Genomic DNA, 14,838 nt, shown 5'->3' with positions numbered 1-14,838 from the left:
CTGCCTCAGGGGCAGGAAGTCAGCAGGAATCATAGGATCCCAGCAAGATAAACATCCAAATGTGTCTTGAAGGTGTTCGAAGTGGGTGCTTGAACCACCTCAGGCAGCAGCCTATTCCAAACCTTGGGAGCTCAGACAGTAAAGAAGTTCTTCCTTATGTGCAGCCTGAAACAGTCGTGGAGGAGTTCCTGACCATTTGATTTTGTCATCCCTTGGGGTGCACTGGTGAACAGACTTTCCCCCAAATCCTGGTGAACACCGCTGATAAATTTATAGGTGGCCATCAGATTATCCCTGGGCCGCACTTTTCCAGGCTAAAGAGTCCCATGGCTATCAACCTCTCATCATAAGGTCTGTTTTCCTGACTGCTGATCATGCACATGGCTCTCCTTTGCACTCTCTCAAGCTTCTCCACATCCTTTTTGAATTGTGGAGCCCAAAACGGGACACAGTACTCCAGCTGCAGCCTCACCAAGGCCAAGTACAATGGGAGAATGACATCCCGGGATTTGCTTGAGAAGCAACTATGGATGCAAGCCAGTGTTTTGCTCACTTTACTAGCTGTAGCATCACATTGCAGGCTCATGTTCATCTTGTGGTCAATGATGACCCCCCAAGTCCCTTTCATCTGTAGTGCTAATCAGTGTAGCACTGCTGAACCTATAAGCAGGCTGCAGATTTTTCCTCTGAAGGTGGAGAATCTTGCATTTTTCAGTGTTAAACACCATTAGGTTCTCATCCACCAATTTCATGAGCCTGTCAAGATCTGCCTGGATCACCCTCCTGTCCTCAGGTGTGGATGCTTTACCCCAGAGTTTGGTATTATCTGTGAACTTGGTCAGTCCACTTCTGACACCAATGTCTACATCATTGATAAAGATGTTAAAGAGTATAGGCCCTAGGACACAGGCTTGGGGGAGCCCACTGGTCACTGTGCACCACAACGATTGACTTCCGTCAACCACTGCCCACTGGGTCCTACCATGGAGCCAGTTCCCCAGCCAGTGGATCATGGTGCAGATGAGGCCTTAGTTAACCAGTTTTTCCAAAATGTGATCATGGGATACCAGATCAAAGGCTTTTTTAAAGTCAAGATACAGGACATGAATCTCTTCCCCTTGTCCAGGTGATAGGTCACGTTGTTGTAAAAGGAAATGAGATTGGTCAAGCAAGACCTACCCACAACAAAACCGTGCTGGGTATCCATCAGATTATTGCCATCAGTTAGTCTGTTAAGGATGGCCTCTTTGATAATCTTTTCCAAGAGCTTCCCCAGGATAGAGGTCAGGACTGATGGGCCTGTAGTTTGCTGGATCTACTGTCCTCCCTTTCTTGAAGATAGGCACCACATTGGCCTTCTGCCAATTGTCAGGCACTTCTCCAGAGCACCAAAGATCCATGCCAGGGGCTGAGCTATGATGCAAGCCAGCTCCTTGAGTACCCCTGGGTGTAAATCATAAGGGCCAGCTGACTTGAAGGTATCCAGCCTGTCAAGGTGTTCCTTCACTAGGTCAGCTTTGATGGAGGTTAAGGAATCTCCCTTACCTCGGCATCCCTGACCCACAGTGGGCAGGGGTGTCCACAGGACTGGTGAAAAACTGACAGAAAGTACCTATTTAGCAAGTTCGCTTTTTCCTGGGCATCAGTTGTCAGTTGCCCCATCTGGTTCAGCAATGTTGCCCTTGCTTTTCCTCCGGCTCCCCACATATCTAAAAAAGGACTTTTTATTGCCCTTGATATTTGTAGCTAGCTGGAATTCTATCACAGCCTTGGCTTTCCTGATTTGCTCTCTGCAGGTCTGGACCAGATCAGAGTATTCCTCCTTGGTGGTGGTTCCAGTTCTCCATCCTTTGTTGGTCTTCCTTTTAAGATGCAGGAGGTCTGCTAGTTCCCTGAAGAGCCAAGGGGGTTGCTGTGCCCTTTTTCTGCCTTTCCTTCAAGGGGGGATAGACTTTGCTTGCGCATCCAGGATCGCTCCCTTGAGGAGCAATCACTCATCCTGAACTCCCCTCCCCTTTAGGTTGTGCCCCTTAAGGCCTCACTGACAAGCCTCCTCAGCTTGCCTAAGTCAGCTTTCCTGAAGTTGAGGACTTCTGTATTACTGACTGACTTGCCCACTTTATGGCGGATGGTGAAGGTGATCAGCTCATGGTCACTGTCACCCCCCAGCTTCCCTTCGATCATTAGGTCACTGATTAGGTCATCCCCAGTTGCCAGTACCAGGTTGAGCAGTGCTTTACCTGTTGTTGGCTCGTAGACTTCCTGCTGGGAAGATAGAGGCCACTCATGCACGAGAGAAATGTTTGCGACCGCTCAGATTTGGCTGAGCACTTCTCCCACAAGATATCTGGGTAGTTAAAGTCTCCCATGACAACTATACACCAGGAGCTATACATCAGTCAATTTCCTGGCAAACTCCTGGTCAAGGTCTTGATCCTGGGTAGGGGGTCTGTAGTAGACTCCCACTATATTATCTTCTGTGCCATGTTCCCCATGGATTTTAACCCTGGGGCTCTCAAGTCTTCCACCGTGGGTGCCAATGTCAGCTTGCAGGGATGTATTGCTTTCCTTGACAGAGAGCTACACCCCCGCTCTTTTTGTCCACTTGATCCCACCTGTACAGGGTATAGCCATCTATACCTGTGGCCCAGTCATGGGTGGGGTCCCACTAGGTCTCTGTTATTCCTATGATGTCATAATTATTCTGTTTAGCAGGAGGACAAGCTCCTCCTGTTTATTCCCCAAGCTTTTGGCATTTGTGTATAGGCAGGCACGTGTCCCCTTGGAGGCCCTAGCTTTGCTTACAGTTTGTTCCAGGGCTGGGGCAGGGGTGGGTTCACTTAAGTTTCATGGGCTGCTGGCTTTGCAAGGGTTGCTTAGCTGGCCAGCAGTGGCAGTAGTCCCCCCTATCCCCAGGCAGGCTTAGTTTAAAACCCAGTGGAGCAGGTCAGCCAGTCTGGCTATGAAGAGCCTCCTTCCCAGCTGAGAGAGGTGGGGGCTGTCCCTTCCGAGTAGCTCACTGCCTTTCTCACCAAAGAGCAGACTGTGGTTATGGAAGCCAAAGACTTCCCAATGACACCAGTGCCACAGTCTTTGGTTTACTCCTTGTATCCTCCTCTCTCTCCTCAGCCCATAGCCTGAGACTGGGAGGATCAAAGAAAACATCACCTGTACCCCCAGACCCTTTAGTCCTGCTCTCAAATCCCTGTAGTGCATCATGACCCAGCTGGGAGCACTCTGAGCCATGTCATTGGTACCCACATGGATAAGGAGCATAGGGTAGTGGTCAGTGGGCCAGAGGAGCTTAGGGATCTTCTCCACAATATCTAAGATATGGACTCCCATATCTAAGATATGGAAACAGCAAACTTCCTGGGCTAAGGGGTTGGGGTGGCAGATTACCCCCTCAGTCCCCATCAGGATTGAGTCTCCCATGACAAACTCTTTGCGTTTTGTCTTGGGGAGAGCGGGGGCAGTAGCTACAGTACAGCCTGTGTTGCCTGTGGGAGCTGTCAACTCGGCAGGCTCTGCTGGGGCTGCAAGAGGTTCATACCTGTTGCAAAGCTCCAGTAGGCCAGAAGCCTTGGTCCGGTGGGCCTTGGGGCCCTTGACCACCTTGGTCCAACCCCTGGATTGGACAGTAAAGGAGGTCCTTGAGTCCTTCCTTGTCCTGGAGGGAGACCATGGTCTACCCTCCATCTCCCCAGGGAAGAAGGGCCTAGGAGTAGGAGAGCCTGAAAAAGTGACAGGCAGGCCCCGCAGCCAAGAGCCAGAGACTCCATCTGTGTGGAGCCCATAACCATGGGGTCCGTCTGGGTGGAGGCCTCTGAGGAGCCAGAAGGGGGCAGGCTGCAGACCCCAAGGGGACCCTTGGGGTGTGGCATGTGCCCATCCACGTCATGCCACTGGTAGACCAGTTGTGGCTGGGACTGTCTACCCTGCCTTGGGCCCTCCCACATGCCCTCCTGTGCAAACTCCCATACTAGCTTGCACGCCAGGCCCAGGACCACACCTATTTGTGCAGCCTGGTCATGCAGCTCCCTGGGGGACTGGGCCAAGTAGGAGCTGGGAGGGTGTGACTCTCCCTGCCTCTGACTCAGCTGGCTCCCTGCTGGCTAAGGTGGCTAAGTCCCTTCCTCCATGGGCCCCTACTTACCTGCGGGCAGGCTGGGCTCATTGGGGGTCCTGGGAGCTCTTCTGGGGGTCCCTGGGCTGATGGAGGCACAGCGGGCTTACACCTGCAGGTCTCACACCAGAGCTGGGACCAGATACCAGAGTCATCATATCTTAACCTAATATTCATCCTAGTGCATTGTGTAATGGTAAATGGCTTCCTCTTTTGTTTACCAATAATGGAACTCACCTGGAAACAAGTATACCCTGTAGGCAGGAATACATGTACCTCCATGTTTAGAGAAATGTACTCAGATTACTGTCTGGCAGTTTGGCACTTCTCTAGATTATAACACCATTTGTCTAATTGTTCCTATTTAATTAAACACTACTTATTCCAGCAGTCTGTGAGAAGAATCTAAATTAACCAAGAGCCTTGTAATGAAATTCAATCTGCTTATTACAAAATTGTCAAATGTTTATTTTTTTAAGTACTTATTAATTCCAATATGGTACACTAAAGAAATTAACAAATGTTCAATTTTTTAAAATGCTTTAGCTTCAGTGGAATAAATAGAGGATGTGTTTGACATAATTATCTAAAATTGCTATGTTTCAAATTATTGAAAGTTATACAAGAAGTTTCAACAGCTTAAGGCTTATGAGAATTCTGATGTCTTCCTGGAAGATTATTTGCAGCACAGGTCATAAAATGTTGATCACTTTATATAAATAAGATCCAACAATTTCTTACTCATGGAGATGTGCATAAGCAACACTGCTAAAATGTAGCGTTTTTGATTGGAAGTATAATCAACAGAGAAAAGCAATCTTATCCCTTCCCACCTTCCTTCTTTCCCTCCCTCTCCCTCTCACTCTCTCACTGTCATGTATGTGTATCAGTGTATGTTGGGTGCCTACTGCAGACCACCCAACCAGGGGGAAAAGCTGGACCGGGAATGCTCATCTAAGCATGCCCTTTTACAAGAAGTATAAACAGCTTGAAGGTTATGAGAACTGGAATTCTGTTGTGTTTTTTTTCCTGGAAGATTATTTGCTTGATGTGTGTGTGTATATGTGTATATATATATAAATAAATATGTGTGTGTATATATATAAATAAATATGATGGGGGAGGGGCAGGCAGGGATGGAGTACCACCACCCACCACCCTGCACCACCACTGCCTCCCAGGAATGCGCAGGGTAAGGTTTGGGGGGAAGCTTGCAAATGGTGGCCACTGCCACCACTCACTGCCTGGCATCGTCACTGCTCCATGTTTGGCCATGCACACCCCCGCAACCCTGCTGCTCTGCCTCTGGCCCCAAGCCGCCTGGCCCTGCGCACCCCGACACACCCCACCCCTCTGTGTCTGGCCCCACACCAGCCCCTCCTTCTGCTCCGCATCTGGGCCCACAGCCCCCCTGCTGCTCCATGTCTGACCCCATGCCCAGGGGTGGATTAATGTGTACTAGGGCCCTAGGCAAACACAAACTTGGAGGCCCCCTCCCCACACTGGAGCTGGGCTGTGGGGAGGGGGTGATATGGACACTCCTGGTGCTGGCAGGGGAGGCTGGCAGAACTGTCCTGGGCTGGGGGTGGGAAGGCACATTCCCACCTATTCTCCCTGCTCCCCACATCCTGCTATGGCCAAATGTGCACACACACAGGTGCATACACTCTACTCACTCACTCTGCATATGGACACAGAAACAAACATACTTACCCTCCTGCTATGAACACAGATGCATGCATGCACACACAGACACACACATGTACACATGCAGACAGACGTGCACTCTACTTACTCTGCATATGGACACACAGCCCACAGAGACAAACACACTCTCCTTCCTGCCATGAACACAGATACATGAATGCAAGCATACACACACACACACACACACACACACACACATAGATGGGTGCACACTCTACTCACTCACTCTGCACATGGACACACAGACACAAACACAATCTGCCTACCATAAACATCCTCCCACCCCAATGCTCCTCACTTCTGACCCACAGCTCCTTGCACCCCCAATCATACTGGAGGGCCCAAGTTGTGCCTGTCCTGCCTACGGCAGAGCACAGTGACTCCAATTCATGCTGGCAGCAGTGGAGTGTGTCTGAACCCAGCATGGGCTGAAGAGAAGAGAAGGGGAGGCTTCTAGCACCCCGGTCCTGGGATAGGGATGCAGTGCCCTGTGGGCAGCCTGGCCACGGCCCCTTCCCCTTCCTTCCCCCACCTCCTCTGGGCAGTGACTCCTAGTTTCTTAGCCCCTATGAGCACAGGCACCAGCACCTGCACTGCCACCCACCCATGGAGTTCCCTGTTGCCCCGCCACCCCTTTTGCTCACTGGAAAGCAGGCAACCCTCCCTACCCCCTTGCCCTGTTGCAGCTGCAGCCCTTGCTCCCCCTGTCCTGACCAAATCTCCAGAATTTTGCTGTGCTCTGGGGGTGGGAGAGTGGGAGGTGATCAGAGCCAGCAGGGAGCACCACATGGGTCTGTGCACCTCTGCAGCTGCAGTCAGGTCTGTGCAAGCTCCCTGCTGCCTCTGATTGCCCTCTCCCTGCTCCACGGGCAACTGGTGCCTCCTGAGTCCCTTGCCTCCCCCAGTGGCCAGTCAGTGACCAGGATGGGGTCGGTTCCCGTGTCCGATCACCCCCACCAGTGGGAGGGTCCCCCTGCAGCTGATCACAGCAACCCAGAAACAGAAGTGCCAGGGACACACCAGGAAGTGCCAATGGTGCTTCTCCTGGTGCCACCACTCACAGCTGGTGCTCTCAAGGGAGGAATCAGTGCTCTCTGAGGGTGCACTACTCCCACTCCTGGAGCAAAGGGAAAGCCCAGATAACCCACCTGGAAGGTAATCATAGGGCTTAAAAAGAATGGGGACACATCCAGGGAAACCCAGATGTATGGTAACCCTATCTTGGTGGCGCATGTGTACTTGAACAAAAGTGTTATGGATAGACAGACAGATTAAGCCCTTTATTATATTAGTGTATGTATATATATAGTGTACCAATACATCTGTCCCATATCAGATTGGCACTGACATGAGGAAAATTGAGAGTATTGGCAATTGGCTTTTGTCTGTGGCTGATAAATGCCATGTGCATGTTCACAGCTGCAGCACAGCATGCAAGCATCCAGGAGCACAGCTGAACACCATGAACAGCAGCTGGATTCGGCTGGTAAGTCTGTTATGGGGGACGGGTGAGTGGAGTGGGAAGGTTCATGATGGGGGCAGATCAAGGCCCCCACAGTTAGGGAGGCAGTGGGACTGGGGCTGTGGCAAGTGTAGGTGGTGCCCAGCTGGGGCAGGGCACAGGACATAGGTGCAGCTTATTTTGGGGATGTGGGGAGGAGGAGGTGGCTCCCAGCACTGCACAACTCAGGTGGAGGGTATAGGGGATGTGTAACCCTTGATCTGCACATGGGTTGAGGTGGGGGCTGGGACTGTGCCAGGCTCTTCCCAGTGGAGGGGCTGGGCTGGGCTGGGCTGTGCTTGGGGTGTGCAACAGTATTGATGGGAGTGGGAGTTGGGGGGCTGTAGCCTCCCCAAAATTTACTAAGGCTCTTTTCCCATAACTCCCACCATGTGCCCTGAGCACAGTCTGGCCCTGCCCCAGCCCCAGACGGGAACAGTGCTGCGCTGCTGCAGCCCACTGCAGTAGCCTACCCTGAGTGCAGATCTGGGGGGCATACACTCATCATGTTTCCTGGGGCGTGTGTAATGGTGGGAACCACTCCTCCCCATGTCCTCCAAACAAGCCACAACTCTGCCTCATGCCCTGACCTGCCCCGGCTGGGCAGCTCCTACCCCTCCCACAGCACCAGCCCAACTCCCTCCCTCATCACGGGGGCCTCTATCTGCCCTCCCCACCACTTCCCCGCCACCAGACTTACCAGCCAGACACAACTCTCCATGCTGCGGGGCTGCGTATCAGAATCAGATTGGTGTTATTAAAATAAATAAATAATTTTATATATGGCATGGATACTAGTGAATGTTCTATCTGAAGATGAAAAGGAGGTATGAGTCTGCATAGTAGTTGTACAAATGAGTGAGCTTTGAAGAAAATAAAAAGAATGGTTTTAACTGAACAAGTATTTAATTGGTAAATAGTGTAAGGACTATAAGCTATCATTGTCCAAATAATATCAAAGTAAGTTGCCTTACTGTATAAATTTTAAATAATAACATTAAGACTTATTTGTTAATGTGAATTAAAGGCCAAGTTCTGCTTTCTGCAGATAGTCTTTCACGTGCAGAGAGCAGAACTTGAGCAGGAGAATGTCTTTGCACTCCCACATACTTGAGTGCAAAGAAGCTTTATGCAGTTTTGCCTCAGTGGATACTTTTAAATGGTATTTGAGACCTCAAGACTACTTTACCTTCTGAAGGGCAAGGGAATTGGCGGATTGATATGTGCATTTGCAGGTCCACTAGCCCTTCCCTTATCCCTCCTTTTTACTTGCATGAATGCAGCCATATTCAAGTTCCAATTACATTAGTTTCAACACAAAAGAGGTTCTGGCATGGAAATTTTTTATGACTACTTGAGTTTGGAATGCATTACCCATTTTCACTTGCACACAGAGCAAGCCCCATCTGTTTTTTGTGAATGTTGTGGGGAGGATGGAAGGGTACAGGGAAGAAGACCATTTTTGCTGACTTAATAGCTGGCAAATAACATAATCATTTTTTAATGATTTGCACAGTTTATTTTATTATAGTGTAGCTTGTTATTTATTATCTCAATGCATGTATTTTCTCTTGCAGGTTTTAAGCATTGCAAACATGCTGAGCAATGGATGAATGCTTTGCACTTATGAATTGAAATAAATAAATACACAACATGTTTACATAATTATAGGGTAGCAACTGAAATTATGTACTTATAAAATACTGTCACTTAATCATAGATTAGAAAATTAATACAGATAAACCTCACTAAATATTATTAGAAACATTTACTCTTTTTAAGCATACAAATACTGGTTGATCTGAATGGGTCAGTAGCCAGAAGACTGGTAAAAGGTAGAGAACATTTGAACTCTATGTCACTTGATTCAAACAGTATTCACAGCAACTAAAAATCTTTGCCACCTGATGGTTACCTCTGTGACTATAATTGCTGATTTCAGCCTTGTTTAACTATCCCCTATATTTAGATATCTAGACAACAAAACATCAGGAAAAAAACAGCCAAGCACATGAGAAAAAAATCTTGAAAGACTCATGGTCGTAAATGAGACGTTCAGGATGAAATAAATATATTTGTGCAAATACCCTAAAAATACTAGGAAGTGTCATGTAAATCATAGTCATAATAAACATACAGCTTAATTCTTGAGTAATAAAGAATACTGCCCATCAGTGATTTTTTGTCTTTTCGGTGGTTTGCTTCATTTCAAATGAGTGCCACTAATTCTTGCTTAATAGATCCCACCATCATATATTCTTTCTGTGCTATGTATTCTCCACATAATGAAGAAACTCTGTTTTAGAAATAGGCCCACTTGGTATTTATTATTGTTGGCATTATGGAAAAAGGGGTTCTTAAAAATAAAAAAATGTTGACTCATCAAAATAAAACATTGTGGAGGCAGCTCAGTGTCAACTGAAAACAAGGCAGCATCCCTGTGGAAACTTTCTTTTTTTCTTGCCAGCTAACCTACCTGACTGTTCAGGAGCTTGAGGTTACTAAGCTCCATGACTCCAGGTCATCCTGTCATGCAGGTTGTCTGAGAACCAGGCTCCATTACCATTCATCCTCTTTTTTGGCAGGGGGGAGGGAGGCAGTGAGCATGCAAAACAAAATAAAACAGAAAAACCCACAATGATTCACATTTTGAATTGGAATGAAATCTAGTTTTGAAATACCAAAAATCTTCTTTAAAAGAGCAAACCTTTCTCTTTCCATCTCAAATTAGTATCATATCCCTACATCAGTAAGACCAAATTACTTCACTGTCAAGAATCCAACAATCATGCATCAGTGAGTGAGAAAAAAATATAAATAACATATATTAAAACCTACTGAGATTCCCCTAAATTAGGTATTCTGTGGATAATAAGACTTCAGAGATAAGGTCTGATGTTTTACAACATGAGAACTTGAGAACTATGGAAAATGCATCCTTACACAACCCAAATGGAGGAATCTTTGGTGATCCATAATTTACCACTTTATTATTCCTATTTTTTTGTTACCATAGCATGAGTACTATTCATAGACCTGTATTCTTTTGCACTAGGTACTGTACAGAGACAGAGCAGGTGACTACAGAGAGCTACAAGAACACAAGGAAACAATGAAACAGTGTAAGTCAACATGTTATCTAGTAGCTTTAACATACCAACAACTTAAGTGTTGTCAAGGTTTTTTGTTGGCATCATGGCAAAGCAGAGTTTTAGGAAGGGACTGGGAGGAGAATATTTTAGTGAGTGTTTATGAGGAATTTGAGCCCTGCCCTGTCACTATACACACAATGTAGGTAGTCTGCCTCCTCCTGTGTGCTACCTTCACAGCTTCAATTCTGCCTCCTAGCCTGACATGCTGTGCAGGCAGCCTCCTTCCTCTGCCATCATATAGGCAGCTTGGCTTCTACTTTTGGGTGCATACACAGGGTACCCATCCCTATTCGATAGTGCTCTCCCAGCCCCAGAAGGAAGGGCAGAAAGCAAAACCTGAAATAGGGAGGGGGAAACCTGAAGGCCCTGAGTGTGGCACGTGGGCAGAAACTTGCAGGCCCCGTTCTAATCCCTTGAGGACCCCCTACCCCCTTGGACAGCCCTGCTTTACCTCTCAACTATTCTATAGCTTTCATCTATTATAGAATGAGATTGTAAAAATATACTATTTTTTCATGTCTTTCTGTCTATTAAGAGAGACTCCCTTAGTAAGCATATCTTTATTGGACAGGACAGAGGAATAAAAAAACCTAAAACTTCTAGAAATTTCTAACAATGGATTAAATCAATGGTCAGAAAGGTTTTGCAGTGATGAGCCAAATCAATTTGGCTTGGCTCTGAGGCAGGCCAGTGCATCTAGTCACTGCCACCACTACTAATCCCTGCTACCTGGCCATCGTGCATCATGGGAAATATATTCCACACAGATACACTTGTGCTGCTTCCATCACCTAGCTGTGGTGCAGTGCAGGCAAAGTTCTCCCAGCTACTTAGGCTGAATCCAGCACATGGACCATATATTGCCAATCTCTGGCTTAGATAGCCCTATTGTTCAGTTTAATGTCTCATTTTTAAGCTATTATCTGAGGAACTTCAAAAAATGAGAAGCAAGTGATAGATATCCCAATGAAAAGCTGGGAAGTTCCTCTTTCCAATGAGGTGATGATTCCATTTTTAGACCTACTACCAGACCATAGCTGGTGTTAGTAGCACTGATGTTACTCCTCCTCTGGAACTGCAAAATCAGTATGCACTTCTCACAGTGCCAGCAGTGTTATTGGTGGAAGCACCAGCTCTGGAAGAAGAAAGGCAGCCAGCCCCCACAAAGAAGAGATGCAGGGTGGTCATGGTGGGTGACTCCCTCCTGTGTGGGACTGAAGGAGTGATCTGCTGCCCCAGCCCCCCTAACCTGTGAGGTCTGCTGCCTCCCAAGGGCTTGTATCTGGGTTGTGGCTGAAAGGACCCCAAAACTTGTCCAGGTCTCCTACCACTACCCCATGCTCCTCATCCATGTTGGTGCAAATGACATGGCCAGGAACAATCCTGACTGGGGCATGAGAGACTACAGGGCTCTGGGGGATGGGCTCTGGGAGCTGGGCTCAAGGGGTTGGGGGCACAGGTAGCTTTCTCCTCAGTCCTTCTGGTTGCAGGTCATGGGTACAGGAGGGATAGATGCATAGAAGAAGTGAATGGAACACTCCAGCATTGGTACTATCCCAAGGGCTTCAGCTTCTCCAACCATGGCACGTACCTCCAGGACTGAGGCCTGTTGGGGAGGGATAGCATCCTCCTCACACCAATGGGGAAGAAGCTTTTCTCAGCTAGAATGGCAGACCGGCTGGATAGGGCTTTATACTTAGATCACCAGGGGATGGGCAATTAACCACTAGCACAAACCTGAAAAATGGCAACATTGAAACCAGCATCCCAGGGCACACTAGGAAGATTTCTCCAACACCAGCCAACCAACAAGTTGTTTCACAGCTCACCTGAAAGCCTAGGGTCTCCAATGGCAGGTGCAGTTGCCTATACACTAACACCAGAAGCATGGGAATCTAGCAGGAGGAACTGGCCCTCCTACTAACCAACAACCAATATGATCTCACAGAGATCACAGAGACCTTATGGGACTCCACTTATGACTGGACGACAGGCATGGGAAGATAAACACTGTATAGGAGGGATTGTGTTGGGAAGAAGGAAGTTGGAGTTGTTCTCTACGTGAAGGAGCATTACACCTCCCTAGAAGCAAAGATTCAAAACAAAGAAGGGCAACTTGAGACCTTCTGGGTCAAGATAAAGGAAGAGCATAAGGAAGGGGATTTGACCATAGGAGTTTATTACAGACCTCCAAACCAAGAGGAATATCTCGACAAAGAATTCTCTGGAGAACTTGCAGAGGCTACATGTTCTCGGAGCATGGCCATCATGGGTGACTTGGACTGCCCTGATATCTTGTTGGATGAGTATTCAGCTAGATCTGATCACTCGCAAAGCTTCCTAACTTGAAGTCTACGGGCCTACCAGGGCAAGACATTGTTAAACTTGGTTCCGGCCAAAGGGGATGATCTAGTGAGCAATCTGCGGACTAAAGGGAAACTGGATGACAGTGGCCATGAGATGATCATTTTCCCCATCCACAGTAAGTCAGGGAAAATGACCAGTAAAGTACAAATCTTTGATTTTTAGGAAAGCTGACTTCTACAAGGTTAGAGGATTCATTGGTGAGGCTCTGTGGGACCATGGTCTGATGAGGAAGGGGTTACAAGAAAAGCGGTCATTCCTGAAGGAAGCAATCCTAAAAGCTCAAAAGAAGTCCATTCCCTTTTGTAAGGAATAACTATCAAAGAGGAGTACTCAGCAACAGCCTGCACTTGTAGGGAGCAGATCAGGACAGCAAAAGCACAAACCAAATACAGATTGGCAACTGGAATCTAGGACAACAAAAAGTTCTGGTTTTAGATATGTTGGAAGCCAGAGAAATAAGGGACACATGGGGTCCATATGAATGAAATGGGATGGCTGATAACCGACACTTAGGACAAAACTGAATGCCTGAATGAATACTTCAAGTCAGTATTCCACCAGTCCAAAGGTACTTGACAGGATTCAGGATGATCATTGTGAGGGTGACCACCTCCCCACACACAATTGGCATAGATTATGTGGGGAAGCACCTACAAAGGTTAAATATCTACAAGTCAGCAGGACCAGATGAATTACACTCAAGAGTGCTAAAATAACTGGCTGGTGTCATCATGCTACTGATGGCAAAGTTATCTGAAGAGTCGTGGTGCTCAGGAGAAGTCTCATAAGATTGGAAGAAGGCCAACCTGGTGCCTATCTTTAAGAAAGGGAAAAAGAAGGACCCAAAAAATTACAGGCCAATCAGTTTGACCTCAATCCCTGGTAACATTCTGGAGAAAATTTTCAAAGAATCCATTAAAGACAGGCTAGCAGAAGGCAGTATTCTGAAGGATAGCCAACATGGCTTTGTTATGGGCAGGTCAAGCCAGACCAGCCTTACTTCCTTCTATGATCACGTTACTTGCCACCTGGATGGGGGAAATGAGGTTGATGACATATACCTGGACTTCAAAAAGGCCTTTGACCTGGTTTCCCATGAAGTCCTCATGAAAAAATTGGCAAAATGTTGCCTCAACTACTTTACAGATCAGTGGCTAGGTAACTGGCTCCCTGGTAGGACCCAGAGAGTATTGACTGATGGAACTGAGTCGTCATGGTGGAGGCTGACTAGTGGTGTCCCTCAGGGTTCAGTACTTGGACCAGTACTTTTCAACATGTTCATCAACAATTTGGATTCGGGTATTAAAAGCGAACTAGCAAAGTTCACTGATGACACCAAGTATGGGGGATTGTGGTCACACTCAAAGACAGGCTGGCAATACAGACTGACCTGGACAGGATCACAAGGTGGGCAAATCTGAACCAGACATTGTTTAATATGGAGAAATGCAAAGTGCTCCATCTGGAGACAAATAATCCACAACACACTTACAGGCTCGGCAGTGCTACACTTGCTAGCACCACATTTGAATGAGACCTGGGTGTCACGATAGACAACAAAATGAACGTGAAGAGAGGACTTGATGGCAGCCTATAAATATATCAAGGCCTGGGGGAGCATATGTTCACCAAGGCCCCCCAAGGGAGGACAAGAAATAATGGGCACAAGTTGATTACGGTTTGCTGCAGGCAAGGTAGACTTAAGGAAAAAATTCTTTACAAGTTGAGTGCTGTGGGTTTGGAATAGGTTCCCCCCAGAAGTGATACAATCATCCACCCTGGTAATCTTCAAAAGTTTCTTGATACTCACCTTGCTGAGACCACCTGATCCCAGCAGTCTTTCCTGCCCAAGTGCAGTGGGGCTGGACCAGATTATCTGTAAGGTCTCTTCCAGCTCCTAACTACTATGAAACTATGATGTTGTAGATATATTTCAGTGTGTTCTGAGCTCCATGAGAAAGTTAAATATTAAAGTGGTTATGGGT

General features: G+C 47.3%; 1 long non-coding RNA gene across 1 annotated transcript; it reads right to left on the bottom strand.

Annotated features, from left to right (window-relative positions):
- Nucleotides 1-770: 770 nt before the first annotated feature.
- On the bottom strand, nt 771-13,584 carry LOC109323451. The gene is made up of 3 exons (XR_002104672.1): nt 13,476-13,584; nt 5,476-5,479; nt 771-783 (listed from the first exon to the last, which is right to left on the bottom strand). It is a non-coding gene; the product is annotated as an uncharacterized LOC109323451 (long non-coding RNA).
- Nucleotides 13,585-14,838: the final 1,254 nt, after the last annotated feature.

This window comes from Crocodylus porosus, unplaced genomic scaffold (assembly GCF_001723895.1).
Source record: "Crocodylus porosus isolate Cpor-Errol unplaced genomic scaffold, CroPor_comp1, whole genome shotgun sequence".
Lineage (NCBI taxonomy): Eukaryota > Metazoa > Chordata > Crocodylia > Crocodylidae > Crocodylus > Crocodylus porosus.
This window is presented reverse-complemented; position numbering and strand designations above follow the sequence as displayed.